This window comes from Xiphophorus couchianus, chromosome 20 (genome assembly GCF_001444195.1).
Source record: "Xiphophorus couchianus chromosome 20, X_couchianus-1.0, whole genome shotgun sequence".
Classification (NCBI taxonomy): Eukaryota; Metazoa; Chordata; class Actinopteri; order Cyprinodontiformes; family Poeciliidae; genus Xiphophorus; species Xiphophorus couchianus.
In genome coordinates, this window is record NC_040247.1 from 27980746 (window position 1) to 27994505 (window position 13760).

Here is a 13760-nt window from a genome sequence, read left to right on the forward strand (position 1 = left end):
TTTCCGACATGTGCTGTCTTTTGTGAAAGAGTCATTTTGCTGTTTCGCCACTAGATGGCAGCAGAGGGCTTTGGAACGTAAATGGTGAGGCAAGCGGCCATGAAGCTAATATATGGAATATTTTTGAAAGTGATTTTTGAAGCAAAATGAAAGCAGTCGCTGAAAGGGCGTGGCTTGTTTGCATTTTTCAAGACAAAGAGAGAATACAGTTACATGAACATTTTCTGCTGTATCACTGATGAGTTCTTCCACTTCCATTTGTTCTAACTATTCATTGCAACACATTGAACCATGTTGTACATGTCATTTTTACTCGCTGTTCAAATGCCAAATGCTCTTTTCTTTTTCTTTTTTACTTTGACAGGAAAGTCGTCTGCTTGTAATGTACGTCACATATCGGGATGTTTTTTTCTTGTTCTTCAATATTCAGTGTTTTTTTTTTTTTTTAATTATTTCTTCAACAACAACCCTATTTTCTGATTTTCTTTCTCCTGACGTTTGCTCAAAGACATATTTTGTCTGATTTAGTTTCTTGCATGCCCCATTAACTTCCTGTAGCAATTGATGAACATCACTGAGTTATTTTTTTTTTTTTTGTAATCAAAAAGTAGTGCGTAATTGTGCAGTGCAAGAAAATTAACAACAGAAGCTTGATGTGAGACTAGGCCATTGCGCAAATGAATATTATGTTTTGATCTGCATTTTAATCATTATTTTAATAATCTGAATTTGACCAATGAGACACCCCTTCGGCCTGTCCAGATTTTCTTTATTTGTTTCTCAACCATACATTTGTTTACATATTGATTCTACTGGCACCTTTTCAATATATATATTTTTTTTCTTTTAAGAAATGCACTACCTTGATAAAAGAGAATGGAGCTCAAATAAAAAAATAATTTGTTACATGCAATTTAATTACCAATAAGTTTGTGAAAACTTCATTTACTGACATTTAACATGACAACTTGATAAACTTAATATATTTTTTATACTTTTATACTGACCTTAAATTACATGCGGATACACACTGTCTAGTAATTAGACTATTTCAAAAGGCAACTTATACCCTTAGACTTTATTTAGATGTGTCAATGTAACAGGCTGAGTGCACATTTCAAATTTTGATTTGTTAAAAAATGTTTTGTGTTGTGTTTTTTTGTTGTCCCATTTCTCAGAAACGCACTGTTTTGCGATGATCTGTCAAATTAAATCCCAATGATTTCAAATGCAGAGAAGTTCCAGGTGTGTGGATACTGAACAAGCAGAAACGGTACCAATAGTTCTAACCCCCATCCAAACACGTGCTTTATTGTAAAAAAAAAAAAATGTGTCAGTGTACTCAAGTGTGTTTTCCAACTGGGGGCCAATAACTAGAGTCCTTTCCAGGTGGTGTTGGTTCAACAGGAACACTGTTATTAATCTCATTTCTTAAACATGGCGTCAAATGAACATCTGCAGGCGTTGGTTGTATCCGTGTTGGTAGGTGGAAGGTGTGGACAGACGTGGGTGTTGCCTGATGAAACCCACAGAATGCAGCATCGCTCCAGAATTATTACTGGCTTCTTTAACGTGCCTTACAGCTGGAGCAAAAAGCCTAGAGACTGAACAGTACTTAGAGATTTATTCAGAGAAGAGGTCATAGAGGTGGCCTAAAGGTGTGACATATAGTTTCATTCATTATGTAGTGATACATTTAGTAGTCAACTACATAATGAGCCATCACCAAAATGACAAGATTCCTCCTCAAAGTGGAGCATTAGGCGCTCCATCAGAGATGATCTTTCTCTTTGATGAATCTTCTCTGTCAAATCATGATGGATGTGCTAAGAAGGGTGTAGCTCAGCTGTCAACAAGTCTGTTCTCAGCAGTATAATCAGAAACATCAACCCCACCTGACCAAGAGCTCTTAGATAGTAACAAATATTGGCCTGTCTAAAGTCAGACTTGTGCTTTTTAAAACAGCAGTAAAGTCAGAAGCCATGAAGACTAAATCAGATTCACCTTTATCCTTAATGGCACGATTTTATTTTCTTATTGTGCTTACAATGTGCAGCCACAGGGGTGTGTCCACTTCAAAATGACTAGAACTGGAAATAAGCAATAGAAAACTGACAGCCTTTTGTTATTTTGGAGAGTTTGTGGCGTCCCAAAGGTCACGGAGAGCCTGCTGGCATTCAGTTTGGTGAAAGAAGTCCAACTTGACAAATCTGCTTAAACGAGAACCATAAAACTGAAAAAGAAAAGCCTTCCATAATTTCTTTTCAACCAGAAACTCACCACGTTGTTAATTATCAAAAGCGTGCGCCTGCTCTGTTGACTGAACTGCCTCCATCAAGGCTAAAGCACTTCCACTTCCTTCCTCTCCCTCCCCACTTGGCTGTGTCACCATAAACAGTTTTTATTTCTTCCAGACATGCCTGCAATAATATTTACCTCCAGCACTGAGACTTTCGGGTCAAAGTGTTTACACTGCACATTCGCAACACAGCTACGCAGCATTTTACTGGATCCCTATAAGACGAGAACATGCATCTTGCGATTGCGTTGGTGAGTTGGTGCAGGTTTAAAAATCTTGATGAGAAGACAATAAATGCAATTGTTGAAGAATCGGTCCCGATACGTCTTGTTTTGTTCTCACAAAGTAGAGAACACATTTGGATTTTTTTCCCCTCTGCTTTTTAAAAGTGCAGAGAAATCATTCAATTCCAAAATACTTTATTGATACTCAAGAGAAATCTAAATCTTTAGGTCTGTCCAGTTTAGAGTTAAACTAAGAGTTAAACTAAATATGGGCTAAATACCTAATTTTGAACTAAAAGTTAGTCAATTTCCGTTAAATAGATCAAAATAGCCCTTCAGTGCCAAAAAGGAATCCAGTGTCAATGATTTCAGATGTGTGCAACTTGTTTTCTTACAATGCTTATGTTGCGTTCCAGTACTCAACCAGGACACCTTCTGAAACTGAATTTCCTATTGGGGAACTGGGAGGAACTCCAACTACCCCAAGTTATGACTTATAAGAGAGACTTCACATTTCAATATGGCCGCTCCTCGCATCAACAGCAGTAAGATGTGATGGAAACATATTTATTTTACAAGACACGCATGTAAAAGTCCTTCTAAAAACAATGTTACATGTACAGTCACCAACTATAAAGCTAAATTAAAAGTGGTGTTTGCTTATGGAAAGTAGAGATTAAAATGACATTTGAAAGAGTGTTTGGAAATAATATCTACGGGCTTCACCATGTTGAAATTCCGACTTCTTAACTAGAATAACTAGAAACTTCGGGTTTGATGTCAGACCCACTTCCCAGGTAACTGGAATGCAGCATAACACTGTGTCAACCCATGCAAATAAGAAAGAAAACACACTGTGGTCCCACTTGTGCCACCCCCTGATAGAATGGCTCCCTGAGCATTCTGGTCACTGAGCCATTTTAACCACATTAATAAATACCGCATACTTCATGAGACTTTAAAATCCAAATTTAATAAGTGATTTCCCCCCCCCCGTTCATTTATCCAGAGATCTAAAAGACTTGTTTTGTGTGTTTTTTGATGACAGAAACTGATGTTATTCAGAGTTGTTAAAAGTGCAGATTTGGGGTTAGATGTTTTGGAGAACTGGGATTGACAGGCATCTGCAAGCACTTCATTCAGTTCCCCTGCGCAGACCTTAATTTGGCACTAATCGCCGTGCGGAATGCCACATGATTCATTCGCGGCCGCATGGCACATATCATCATTCCTCAGCGCTCCACACCCTGTTAAAGACAGATGGTTACAAGCAAACACGCCCTGTAATGATCCAGTGTAACGGGGCTGAAATGGTTAAATGCGTTTAAAATCGAAAATCGAAAAGCCAACGTTTCCCGAAGGGATTCTGTTTTCGAGGCCGCTGCTGTTCGCCTAGGCGCAGAACAAGAAAAGTTATTTCCGCCTGGCTGTAATCCACAACTTTCTCCTCTCTCCTGTGATTGTGGGAGTGCAGAAAAGCTGCTGAGACCTCCAGAATGCAGCGTTTCCATTCCCACTGGGTGAGAGTAATCTTACAGGCCCACTCTGTTATCCGGTGGCCCCTCAGATAGTCGGCTCCCGTGTGAACGCTTTCACACTCTCACCTACCCGGTGCGGCTCTCCTCCTCAGATTCCATTAAGAAAAAATTTTAAAAAAAAATCAAAACTTTAGCTCCTGGGGTTCTGATCAAATAGAGTAGTTATTACATTTTTTTTTCCTTCATTTTGATTCCCTCCCCCCACCCATATGCCTCATATTTACATATAGATTGGGTATTTATCAGTCTGCATTTTACAGCAGATTCACTGTAGTCCTCTTTATTAAACCATGATGGATTTATGTATATTTAATGAAGAGTTGATGTCGAGGGTGTAATTCTTTGAACAAGGGAGTGTACATGCGATGTGAGCTGAATAATAAAGCATGTGCACTACTGAACTTCAAACCTTTGTGAAAATCTTTGGGGTGTCCGCCATTATCATTTGCACCTCTGTGTTAAGTGGTTACATATGAACATGTTCTCCTTAGGAATCCAAAGCATTAATCATCACTATCTTTATCCTGCTGTAAGATGAGATACACAATCATAAGTGTTTGTAGCACATATAGGGCAGTTTTAGTTCAAGTCTTAATGGGGTCATTGGCCATCTTTACTGCCAAAAACATTCTTTTGCAGTGAAAAGAAAAACACTCACAAGTCTTTTCTTTTACGCTTCTTCTGCTATATTTATAACTTTAACTGTGTAGTTCTAAGCCGGAGAGGGGACAAATGATCTCACCACGGAGCTCATTTTCACCCTCGGGTCTTCAGAGACGGGTTACTGGAGTGGAAGCTAGCGAGGTGGAAGCTAACGGTCAAAAGCGCATGCGCGTTTCAGGGACGTGTTAAAATCCCAACGCCATCTAGTGGCCTGACATGACAACTACAGGAGATTCATGATGGCGGCCTCGTCAAACGTGAAACTTTTCCACAACCAATATCCGAAAATGCTGGTAGGTTCCTGGCAGCGGTCTTGTGTAAACGTAGCCTTATACACCGTTTGGTGCCTTAGAATAACTGAACACAGCGACTCTTGGCCTGTTTCAAACAATCCATATAGCTGGATGAAAAATATATATTTTTTGCACCTGTTTCTTGGTTACCTAAGCTAGCATCGATCAAACAAGGCATATCTTGCTGTAAACCTGAAATATCATTAAATATCAATAGTTTCTATTTGCACCCAAGCTAAGGCTGCTCAATTTTGAAAAAATAAAATAAAAATCACAATCACAAATATGTCAGTCCTAAAACTGACAATAGCAAATTTAGTTTAAAAGCATTTTGTAGTAAACCCCCCCCCCAAAAAGTCCATCTGCAAATTAGTATGTGAGGGGAAATAATTGTAATACTAATTATTTGTATTTGCTTTGTTTTAGTAATTGTTTGGAGCCAAAATTGAAAAACACATTTGATTAGTTTCACAGCCCCCCTTGGGTAATTTAAATTTGACAAGTAACATTCATTTGCAGTTATTAGTTAAGGAAACAATTATATGATTCAGATTATTTAGTGTAGAAGATTGCATTTTTGAAACGTGGCCAGTCTGACATTGAAAGCTTTTCTAAATTGTAATGCTGAAAAAGTTACACTAAATTTGAAATGGTCTCACGTATTTGTGTTGCAGATGGACCTGAAGGAGGACTTAAGGCAGAAAACAATTTAAAGTTGACGCAGCTTTGTAGGCGACCATTGTTGCTAATATTGGGGAATTGACAAAGCTTGAGTTCCATGGCTCTAAGACAGTGGTCTCAAATTACTGTAACTTTTAGATTTCTCTTTGCATCAGCACACCTGGCTCCAGTGTTATCTCATTAGCAGAGTTCTGTAGAGCTGGACTTCATGCTAGTGAGACATGGTTTAGTGTTTGAAATCAAGTGTAGGACAAGGGACACATCTGAAAGTTGCAGGTCACTGGCCCTCGAGGACAGCAGTTTGAGACTGCTGCTCTAAGATATGTGCCATTTAGTTCTAAAGTGGGTGAATGTGATCTAGAATATCAGAAGACTACTACTACTGATATTCCAAGTATGTGACGTACATACTCAGATGTACGTCACACGGCGGAGGTCGAGGTTAAAGTGGACGTTCGCCGGACGCATCTGCACAAAGGGAAGTAGCTTAAATGCCACGACTAATGGTGACGTACTTCCATTTAAATTTACAAAATTTCAGCCGCGTACGTTTTCTTGTTGTCACTTAGTAGCCTGCTAGGCAGGAAACAGTGGTCACATTGAACTGTTTTGTGTCCGACGTTGAACTGATAAGCTTGAGAGTCGGCGCAAACAGTTTTAAGAACGCGCAGCAGCTAGACTGCCACTTGGGCTGCTGCCCTGGTGCAGAAGAAACTGGGTGAGGTGCCCAACTAGTTTATTGAACTTACTAGCATCCATTTGGATTGTGGGGAAATGACAGCATTTGCCACTAGAATTGAATGCAATAGTTACGCTGGACTATGAAATCTCAACCGTCCGCAGACAATGCGTGCATAGTCAGTGCGGTTCACAGAGTACTCACAGTAGACCTGAGTGTGTAGGAACCTTAAGAGTTTTCTACTGAATTTGGTATCTGTTTTCATGTAGCCTGCTGTCTACTTTGAAGAGGCATGTGAACCCTGACAGCCCACAATGACCAGAGTCTTTAGCATCTGGACAATCCAAAATTAAGGCTGGACCTCTCCCCTTACATCTGTGGTTCAGTGTGTAATAATTAATTTTTCATCACTGTTTGAGAATTTCTGGCTAATTTCCCATCTCAAATTTAGCAGTACTGAAACTGATATTAGCCAATTTCGAGGAATGCTTGTTGCAGGGTGTTAACAACTCAACACCTGACTAATGCACATATTTTCTGAATAACGTTTCCCGCAAAGCTTTTCTTCACATTGAACTTCTCGCCTGCATGGCTAGAGAACGTTATTAGCTCCTTTTTGTTACCTTGCAGCATCAGGTATGAGTGTGTTAAAAGGATTATGAAAGAGCCATGTGAGTCCTTTTATTCTTCAGTCACCATAGTTTCAGACTGACAATGGCTGAAAGCCTCAAGGTTATGAATGAGCTTCTGATAGAATAAATGGTGCAACACAAACTGAAATGCAGGAGAAAAGTGATTGTGTCAAAATAGTGGAAGAAGAACTGGGGAAAAAAAGATTTTACTGTAATTTCTTCTGTTTGTTTTGAGCTGTTATAGTCAATCAGATGGAATCGGTTTTGTTCAACACTTAATACTCAAATAAATATACAATATTTCCTTTAGGGCTCTCTCTAAACACTGATTCCGGCTCCCTGAAGGAGCTAAAGCTCATGCCTGCCGCCTGTCCATAAGCAAAAAGGGCCTTGATGAGACTTTGGACTCAGTTCAAGGAGTCGGACAGATGCTCCTTCAGGCCAGATGAAGTGGAAAAGCGGTGACAGCTGGATACAGACCAGGTGAGCTGCCTTTGATATCAGCACAGTCACTGGGCTGCAGGTACAGTTTGCAGACAGCATCAGGCTGAAGGTAGAGGAGTCTTTATCTCTGTCTGATCCCCTGCCAGGGCAACTCTCCCACAGCCCAATATGACACAAGGTGATTGAATATTCATTACAGTTTCATGCCTGGGCAGCAGTGCTGGATATAGTGAAGAGGCCTCAGCATCAAGAGTCGGCCACTGATGTCCCTAGATAATCCCACTTGCTTGTATTTGGATTCTGTTCTCTTCCTTTGGCTTTTTCTCCTTCTGTGTTACATTCTATAGCCTTATGTTTTACCTCAGAGGAAATGTACTTTATCGTTGCTCATAGAATAAAAGTAGTAGCTGTACCTGTGGCTTTATGCTACATTGTAACCCACAAGCATTGGAATTTAGCTAATGAGAAGCAGCTGAAAAACAAGCCTTTCAGAGTGCAGCAGATATTTGAATATTTCATAGAAATCTTTCACATGCAGATTCCAGAACCTCACGTGGCACAGATGTTCCCTAGAGCTTGCATTTTTGAAAAGAAAAAGAAACGCCAAAATCCATAACTTCTGAATAATTCAAGATGGCCACCATGATCATCAAGGAAAACTTATTTTTACACAAAATTTTCCAACATTTATCACAAAGGAACACTTTTGGTGTCAAATCATAGTCTATATATTTTCTTGATATTGTTTCCTTTTTCTGCTGGACATTTTTCAAAAAATGGCCACCATAGTCGTAATGGAGAGCATATGTTTGTGCTAAAATCAGCAGTAGTTATTGTCAGTGGTGAACACATCTAACCACTAATTGGCTAGACAAGAATCTTAGCTGTGGTAATTCTAATCAGCTAAACATAAAATAAATTAGCAGAGGCTAAGGCTAAACCACAAAACACATAAAAAAAATTAGCAGAAGCTAACACTGAACAACAAAAAATTACGGGAAGCTAACACTAAACCGCTAAACAGGTAAAAGAAAATTGTGGAAGGTAACGCTAACCATGAAAACGACTAACTCTGTGTCACTTATCTTAATCTCCTTCCACTTGACGACAGATATACGCATACGGCAAAGTGTGCAAGTCTACATATTGTTGCTTTAAAGTTACATGAATAGGATAACTACAGTCAAAAACATATGATACAACATAAAGTTAATCAAAGTCCTGAAAATGGATAACATGTTATGGCAATAATTGGTCAAAAAAGCCCCTAAATGGGGGGCATCTTCAAAAATGGGCGTCATTCTGAAATTTAAGTAGCAAAAAAATTGAAACCTGCTCAGCTTTTAATACAACAAGCAGCAAACAACAGTATACTCTATATTTGTGGAGCTTGATTTCTCTTCCTCTGACGCATTTCCACCCTGTTTTCTGACGAGGTTAGACTGACACACTTTCTGCATTGTGTGTCCCATTTGTTCTGGCTGTGTTGTGTTGTCAGTGAGACAGTTCCAAGGCAAACGTTCCCCTGCGTAATTCCTTTGCCATGTTTTGTGTGAAGGATTGCCTTTTCAGCCACCTCGACGTGTTATGGTGTAATTAAAGAAGTGTTTGAACATGATCTGATGAAGGAAGGTGTTTGGGTACACAGAATAGGCGGAGATGAGGCATGGCAATCGTAGCTGAAGAAAGGGTTGCATTCTTGGACAAAGACTGTCCTTCACACTCACCATGCTGCCAAGTTTAAAAAAAAAAAAAAGAGTTAAATCTTAAAGCTTGATTAGAGGGTGCAGAGTACACACGCCTTAATGCAGAAATTCCTTCCATAAAGCAGGATGATGAAGCAACGCAGGAATGCTATTGTTTTTTAATGCTCTTAATGCTGTTTGACTCTTAAATCAAGACTAGTTGCTATTTCTGGCTGAGATTGATCCTGTGTCATAGAGCCAGGCTACAGTCCTCTCTGAAGGTGACACTTTATGGAGGCATGTGGTAAACAGTAACCTGGTATTTCCAAGCAACCCAAGAAAAAAAACAAAAAACATTCAAAGGTATTATATCTAACAGAGACGTAATAGCTTTTCACCCCTCCTACAGCATTTACACAACTGCCACTGAAATATTGCAGCACTGACAAGATAGTGCCACTTAATCTCATGCAACAGGATGGCAAGTGACTGCCTGCCTGATGAAGACTCTCTGCATACATATTAAATCTACTTTCTCCTAAAGTCAGTGAATTATTATTTGACCACTTGGCTCATAAAGCGTTGACATTTCATTCCATTGTTGGTAAGTTAATAGTTAAACATGAAAAAAATTATTTTAAAGCCCCCAAAAAGTTAGATGTGACGTAATGGCAAAGGCAACATAACTCATCCTGACAAACATTGTATTCCACACTCCTGATCCTAATACCCACAAACTATTCAGCCTGGGAGGAGATTAAAAGGGGAAAGACGTGCTTCAGAAATGTGACAGGACTTGACTTTCCACAGAATCTCTTTCAAACCCTCATGCTTTGACAGAAATAGTACACATTTTTCAATACACTAGCATACATAGGACACAACGTGACAACATCTGTAACGTTTTGAAATGCTTTTGTGCTGCTGAAGAGTGTTTGCTTGACGCAACTAACAAAAAAATCTCTGTAACCACTAAGACCTGATGCCATTTAATTTTTGGTCCCCAATTGAACCAAGTCTACCAGACTATCAGGTGTGAAAATACTCTTAGAAGAAGCTGTCATTAAAAGGTCTTGCAACAGCGCTTGTTGTTCTGTGCAGGATGTAGTCTAATGGTTTGTATCGGACTAAACATATAACTTAGAAGATTTTTAGATTAAATTGCTATGGTTCTACCACTAGATTGGTCACTGGTTGAGTCTGATTGGACAGGACTAAAAAGAAGAGGTACAAATGAATTGGGTTGCTTATAATGTTCCACTTATACTCAGGACAACACTGAATAAACGCCGGAGGGAAATTTATATTTGTTCTTGTGTTGTGGGTTCTACTTTCTTAAGCTTGACACAGTGACCGGTACCTTGGAGAAAGAAAACAGAGTGAGATGAAGAAGACAGAGCGACAAGAGTTGCTCATAAAAGACGAGCTATAAAAAGAAATTTCGGTGAAAATGTTTGCACACTATAATGACAAGTACAACATTGTTCTTCCCTCAAAGCAGGCTGCCTTTTGTACCTGAAATATTGTCACCAGTTGCATGTACGCATCTTTTCAAAATCAAAGTTTGAGCTCTCGTTCCCCCTCCCCTCCTCTTGGCACTTGCATTGTCAGCGCTGACATGTGGAATGTGATATGTGACATTTGCAGTCTTCCACGGCGAATTGTTTTCTCATTACGGTATGAAGGTTGTCTGGAGCTGCCCGGTTGTCAGCCACCGTGGTGGTCCCTTTGGCTATAAAAGAAGTTGTGTGGCAGCCATTGTCAACAACCTTCTTCACCCTTTATATTCAGAGACATGGCACCTCTACCTCTCAACAGGGCGGCACTTCACACACTCCCACTAACACCAATGCACGGCTTCTCCAATGGGTCTGCGGTCATCTTTGTTTGTTGCCACCGCTGCCTCTCAAGAGCAATAGCTTCCATTGCATTCCTGCCAGAGCTGGTCATTAGGGTGCTTCCACTTTGGCGGGCGAACACGGGAGAGCTTTCTGTCTACAGCCTGATGGATGGCCTGTCTGACTTTATCTGAGCAGGACGGACTGGGGCCAAGAGATTGTCACTGCTGACTGCTTTATCAGGGCCTGACTTATAGAGCTGTCATCCTCTTAGAGTAAGGTTCCCAGGCACTTCGTCCAGCCATTCCCCCCTCCTGTCCATCATGCTTCCTCCTCAAGACCTTGCCCTGCATGATTGCCTGCTGGACTCTGCTGATGCCTGCCTTCGCCTTAGCCCCCCGGGGACACGTTAACAAAACTGTCCGCTGTGTCTAACAGTCCCATTGTAAGAGCCTCTTTTCCAGAGATAGTCCAGACTTATTGCTCATTGACTTGTCTTACATGGTGCCTTCCAAAACGGTAATAGCTCTTGAACCTTTTAAAAAATAAACCAGTTTAAATCCAGCTATTCTGTGAAGACCTCAGAGCTTGGAAAACATTGGTGAAGAAACAGCATCACACAGACCAGGTGACACCTCAGACAGGTCAGAGATCAAGCTGGGAATAGCTCACCGAGTTGCATGTAATCATCATGTGAAAGACGGAAAGAGTGTGATACAGTAAACCGAGCCTGGCCATTGTTTTCCTATTCAATTTTTTTATTGCGACCAACTCTCATTTCCCTTCAGTGCTCCATCTGGGATCTCTCCCATTGAGCTTGATTTCTCTGGTTGAAGGCGACCTATAGAGCTGTCACATATGAGGATGATGTCAATGTTAGGATTGTAGTCTGCCTATGTAGGGGTTGTAGTATAGCAATGGCAGACTACAATAAAATACATTCCAATTCATGGTAGGTACATGGCAACATAAGAAAGAGATCAAAGGATTTTAATACTTTTGCAAGGCACTGTGTGAAACAACACAAGGAGCAACATCTAATCTTTACATTCTACATGTGAAGATCTGGATATCTGGTACAAGAGTGACTTGGTAAGGCACTGTCACTTCAACAGATGCAGTCTTACAACACATTTGAAAAGAACAAGAAATTATAAATGGGTTTTTTTCATAATCCAAACCTTGCATGAAAGCCAATTGCACTGCAGTTTCTCAGACGTTTTCTCACGCGCTACGTCCATGTTTGAGCTTGCCATGAAACAACAAGAGTCCTTCCTTCCTTACTTTCACCTCAAAGACCCATTGGAGAGGTTGGGGGAACGCCAAGGAAAGTCTGTGGGCCTCTTTCACATTCTGGTGTGTTCTTTCAAACAGGGCAGCCTTTGCTTAGCTGTGCGCCAAGAGCCTGTTAAAAAGTACAAACACTCAACAAGTGTTTAGTTTTCTTATTAAAGATGTAGCCAAACTTGTATAGACTCGAAGTGGTGTGTGAGTCATACTGCTGCTATTGATTTGTTTCTATAGGATCAAGTCGGACGTGTTGTTTAAGCCAGATATTTACAGACATTCTGCAAAGAGACGGACATTAAATTTGACTAAATCTTTCGTGTTTTAGGTCAGTTGGGTTTGCAAAAATGAATTCTTTTAACCACGTCCAGAATAATGACAGGTAAAAGCTTTTATTTTTTTTATCTTGGTTTTTGCTTTCTTCAATTTCAGAATTTTACATACGTGTTAGTGTTTGGTACAAATAACTTTTAAACATTATGACTTGGGTCAGATGTTTTGATTTGCTTCTCATAAAGAAATTTTGGCCCATTGCTCCAGACAGAACTGATGAAACCGAATCAGATCTGAATGTTGCCCGATTCTTGCACACATTCCCAGCTCTTCCCAAACATTTTCTATAAGATTGAAATCGGGACTTTGACCCCGGCCCCCAAAAGCTCGACTTTGTTGTCCTTAAAGCACTTTGTGATTGATTTGGCACCGACAGTCATTGTCCATTTGGAAGATTCAGTTGCAAACAAAACCTCAGACTCCTGGCCAATGTCTTAAGATGTTGCTTCAACATTCTCTCTTAAAGTTCTGTCCTCACGATGCCATCTGTTTTATGAAGTGTACCAATCTCACAACAGCATCACAGCTCCACCTCCTGTACCGCGCGGCTAGAATTTCTGTTCTGAAAGTTTCCACTTTGCTCCTCCAAATGCATCAATGGGCATTATGGCCAAACCCCTCTATTTTAATTTCATCAAACCACAGGAAATCTCGGCAAACATTAAGGTCGTTGTCCCTGAGTGTATTTTCAAATCTGTAATTTGACTTATGTATCTTCTGGAATAATGGCTACTTCCTCACTGAGTGGCCTTTCAGTTCATGTCGGTACAGTACTTGACTCCCTTGATAATTGTTTTTCCCAGTTTCAGCCAACATCTCTACAAGCTCTTTTACTTTTTCGTGGGTTTGATCCACACATTTCACACCAACAGACATCAGATCTGGCACACAGAATCTGTTTGCTAAGTTGTGTTATGGTTCCATATTCCCATGACATATTATTGTTTGAACAGATGAATGTGGCGCCCAAGAATGAAGCGACAATTTCCTTCTTATTATTTTGCCTAACTTAGAAGGAAGTAGTTTATTAGCATACCAGCCATTTTAGCTTTCCCAGATTAACTAAATGTATGGCATGTAGCCTTTGTAAACTTCTGAATTTAGAAAGAAAAAAAAAATCTTTCTTGTTGTTCTGGAATTTGGAAAATACAATCTTTATAATCT

General features: G+C 40.0%; 1 long non-coding RNA gene across 1 annotated transcript in view; it reads left to right on the plus strand.

Annotated features, from left to right (window-relative positions):
• Nucleotides 1-4926: 4926 nt before the first annotated feature.
• Nucleotides 4927-13760, plus strand: part of LOC114135840 (uncharacterized) — a 51226-nt gene continuing 42392 nt past the window's right edge. The window contains exons 1-2 of the long non-coding RNA XR_003593664.1: nt 4927-5017; nt 7320-7492. This is a non-coding gene — a long non-coding RNA (uncharacterized LOC114135840). The remainder of the gene's footprint in view (nt 5018-7319; nt 7493-13760) is intronic.